The following is a 4,860-nucleotide window of genomic DNA, read 5'->3' on the forward strand; positions in this document are numbered from 1 at the left end:
AACCCAGTCCATTCTACTTAAAGCCAATGGCTTTTACAGAAACATAAGCAATAGTAGTGTACAAATAGTGTCGGAAATAATCTATAATTAAAGAGCCATGCAAATTTAATTTCAATATACAGTGATGAGCGTGAATGGTGAGTATAGATACATATAAAAATCTAAACATATAAAAAATAAACATTATTCTGAATACGAGTTTAGAAAATTGTGTGTTAAAACAATAATATATTTCTCCCCTTCTTATCTTTTCGCTATATCTACTCATATCTTGGATTAATTTTTTTTTTTTTTTAGGAAGTCTTAGACTTGCGATATAATAAGCTATTGGAAACTTGCACATCGCATTTCATCAGTGACTGTTTCATAAAAAGAGCTGAAAACGAACTTACGTACATTATTGCAAGTGAAAATAACTGCGAAATATGCAAATAATTCTATAACACAACGTACAATAGAATTTGTATGTAATATGTTGCCAGTAATGATTAAAATAATTAATATTTCATACCTTTTGACATTATTAATATACCTTTCCAGTTCTTTATTCTGATAAATTAGAAACGTTGCCTTCGCATCTATGGGTCCGCTTCTTCTCATTTTCATGTCTCGCTTTTGAATGTCGAAACCACTCCATAACCCTTCGTTGTATTTTGCCCTGATCGGAATCTGGGATATTGTAAAGTATGGATCCTAAAAATATTTTCATTATTTTAACTTTTTCTTCTATACTAATTGATTGATGACTATAGTAATTCATAGTGTATTATCTTTGTTTAATAATTATTTCTAAGTTATACAATGTAAAAATGGAAATAAAATTTAATTCATCAAAAACTTTTTAAATTTGATTAAAGTAATAATCATAAATATATCTATATATGATACAGAATGTTCCATGGCAAGTTATTGAAACTAATTAGCTGTCATTTTTACACGCATATAGAGAGGAAAAAAAATAAAATATCTTCTAACAGAAGATATTTTGCAGTTGTATTTACATATAAACAACTGAAAATAACTTACTGAAAATAACTTTTATTAGTTCCAATTTATGCAGTGGCTCTTTTCCGCGTCGGCCTTCCCAGTTATATTTCTCCGCCAATTTATTTGAGAATGTTTTATACAACGTTCTCTTTACGGCATCATCGACGCATGTTCCTCCGATAGATTTGATATATACGCGCTATAAGGTAAGAGTAAAAGTAATATATTATTAGATTAAATAAAGTAATGTCTTTTTCTTAACAATCTTCAATCATTTTCTATAGCAATTTTAAGTGATTAATATCTCTGATAATATCTAATAAATAATTAATAATAATTTTAAATGATTAATACATCTCATGAAATGTGATAATCTTATAAGTAAAAAAAACCAGCTTTTTACGCTTAATTATTTTAATTGGGATTATTTATATGTATAAAATTAAAATAGGGATTAAAATTTCTGAAAAGGACATACAATGTTTTTACTGTGGAAAAGTTTACCTAAGATTGATTATATAATGTACTTATAAAAGATTTGATAATAATTGTGAAATACATATATATATATATATATATATATGACTATTATATTGTATATAAATTTATATGCGTTAACTTACTATTTCAGTGTTATGTTGGGAATCTGAAACTTTCAAAATCTCCTTAACTTCCGCTAATTGGGCTACAGTTTGCAACGGAAACCGATTTTCAGCGTCACCAAAAGAAAATTTCGTACTTGCACATTCTGTGCTTTTATTAGTTCTTTCAACTAAAATATCTAATAAGCTCAATGCTTGTCTCATATCATATTTTATAGTCACTATTTCTCTTGTTAATCTCTTGAAATGATCCACTGTAAATAGCATTTATTATTAATAAACGGTTATATATATATATATATATATATATATATATATATATATATATACACTTATAATGTATAAATAGCATATACATGTATATAATATATATAAATAAATGTATATAAATGTATATAATAATATAATAAAATGTAATAAGTATAGTAAATTAAATATATAAATTGTATATAAAACATATAAATTAGTGGCATTACATACGTTGCTTTTTCAAAAAATATAGCAGACAAGAACATATATTATATTTCGATATACTATACAATTTTACTAATGAAAGAAATAAAATGTAGATTATTGCATTTTTTTTTAAATTGATAGTTCTATATGAAAATATTTATTATTATTGTTATCTTTCGCATATCTATTATATAAAAGTTATATAAAACTATAAAAAAATAATAATAATAATAGATTTTATTAAAAATTTTAGAAATAGGTAAAAGTTGTAATACCTATTATTTTTAAATTTGTATAGAAAACAATTTAACACGTATAAATAAAGGCCTTACAATTGCTAAATCTGCTCACAATACACAATTGCTAAACTCTATTACAGTTGCAAAATTTCTATATGTACACCATTTATTTCAAATATATATATATGGACCGTTTATTTTGAAAGTGGTGTAAGTCCTTTTTTTAAAAAAATGAGATATGACGTAATTTATTCTTAATTTAGTGTAAATTTTTTGTTTATAACTAGTTAGTATTTAATATCTTAAAAAATGCCAATGCTTTGTTCAATTTAAAATTGGCCGGTAAAAGAAATTGCGTAACCATTGATTATGAAAGTGGTGTAAGTCCAATTTCCATCACGATGCCAGGCCTATTACATACGAAAAATATAAGGATATGCAGCAGCTATTACCTTATATACCTCCTGTGCATCATGAATATTTCAAAACACTGCCACATGAAGAGCATAAATAATTAATAATACCAATATCTTGTGTTAAGTTTAACAATATATAAATATAATTAACGTTCAAAATAAAAAATACAAATTCTATTTTATTTCTTGTTATTATTTATAAACAAAATTGGATTAATATGAAATATATTTTAAGTGATATTTGTTATTTCAAAATTGAAATTAAATGATATTTACAATTGACTAATTATGAAAGTGGTGTAAGTCCATTTGCAGCCTGGAAATATATATTATTTTAGTTAAATTCGCCTAAAAGAAATTTATATAATCAAATTACATATTGATAAATTAGTACAAACATTCCCAGACTTCACATAATTAACCTATATTTTTTAATTGTCAGATCTGCTAACATTTAATTTTCTCGAAACAAAAGAAAATGGACTCGCACCACTTTCAAAATAAACGGTCCATATATATATAATAAATGATGCATGCGTGTGCGTATGCGTGTGCGTGTGTGCGTGCGTGCATGTGTGTTCGTACGTATGTGTGTGTGTGTTCATATTATATTTATATGCATTACATTTACTTACCAATTGCAGTTTGTGAAAACTGATGATTTAAATCATCATTTTCCTTTTCCTTTACATATCGGTTTCTTTGCATACAGCTAGATCGACCAACTTCCTCCATTTTATTAATATGTCGGTGTATTAAATTGTCTCCATTTTTCTCTCTTGTAGCAATGTTAAACGCTTCTTCATCTCTTTCGTACAAAATACCATAACCATTCGCATCTGCACATAAAATATATTATAAATACATTTAGCATACAAAATAGAAGTTAGAAGAAAAATTGAATTTTGACAAGATATATGTAAACTTTATGAGTGCACACATATATATTATTCTATATATACATATATGTATATTTCGTCGTATATCCATATATGTATATATAAAATATGTAGGCACACAATTTTTAAGATATTATTAATATTGTATATGTATTATTTTAAATATTGTATGTAAAAAATTATGTATACTTTTTTAAATTTATAATTGCTGATAATATTAATGATAAATATGAAATATATATGTATAAAATTAATGGCGTGCGCGCGCGCGCGTGGTGTGTGTGTGTGTGGGCGTGTGTATGTGTGTATATATTATATTTATATGCATTACATTTACTTACCAATCGCAGCTTGTGAAAATTGATGATTTAAATTATTATTTTCCTTTTCCTTTATATATTGGTTTCCTTGCGTACAGTTAGATCGACCAACTTCCTCCATTTTATTCATATGTCGGTGTATTGAATTGTCTCGATTTTTCTCTCTTGTAGCAATGTTAAGCGCTTCTTCATCTCTTTCGTACAAAGTACCATAATCATTCGCATCTGCACATAAAATATATTATAAATGCATTTAGCATTCAAAATAGGAGTTAGAAAGAAAATGGAATTTTGACAAGTTATATATGTAAACTATATGAGTATAGTACATATATATATATTATTCTATATATACATATATGTATATTTCGTCGTATATCCATATATGTATAGATAGAATATGTAGGCACACAATTTTTAAAATATTATTAATATTGTACATGTATTATTTTAAATATTGTATGTGTAAAAAATTATGTATACATTTTTAAATTTATACTTACTGATAATATTAATTATAAGTATGAAATTTTATATAATATTATATGCATTGTTACATGGAGATATGTAATAAATTTGCTCACCTTGCAAAGATGATGAGTAGGAGCTCAAGTTTGAAATTTGTGATGATACTTTGTATTTTTTTGCAGAATCCCAAGAACGTGTAATGGATGCACTTTCACATTGTACTGTTTCGTTTGTATTGCACAGTCGTTGACCTTTCATATTGATAAAACAAAATATAATGTTAAAATATAAGAGAGATATATATGAATTTATATATATATATATATATATATATATATATATATATATATATATATATACGCGATTAGAATTGTTTATAATTACGTTTTGCAGGAGGACATGGAGCAGGTGGCAAAATTGCACTTGTGCATGACTCTTCTTCGCTTTCGGATGAAGATAAAACTTTCCTCGCT

At 25.5% G+C, this 4,860-nt stretch overlaps 1 long non-coding RNA gene across 1 annotated transcript; it reads right to left on the bottom strand.

Moving 5' to 3' along the window:
- Positions 1-365: 365 nt before the first annotated feature.
- On the bottom strand, positions 366-1,653 carry LOC138938759 (uncharacterized). Its single transcript, XR_011447751.1, has 3 exons — positions 1,611-1,653; positions 1,027-1,186; positions 366-693 (listed from the first exon to the last, which is right to left on the bottom strand). It is a non-coding gene; the product is annotated as an uncharacterized lncRNA (long non-coding RNA).
- Between the last annotated feature and the right edge of the window lie 3,207 nt (positions 1,654-4,860).

The sequence above is a fragment of the Polyergus mexicanus genome, unplaced genomic scaffold, assembly GCF_030449975.1.
Source record: "Polyergus mexicanus isolate NDT 795.1 unplaced genomic scaffold, iyPolMexi1.0 SCAF_13, whole genome shotgun sequence".
Classification (NCBI taxonomy): Eukaryota; Metazoa; Arthropoda; class Insecta; order Hymenoptera; family Formicidae; genus Polyergus; species Polyergus mexicanus.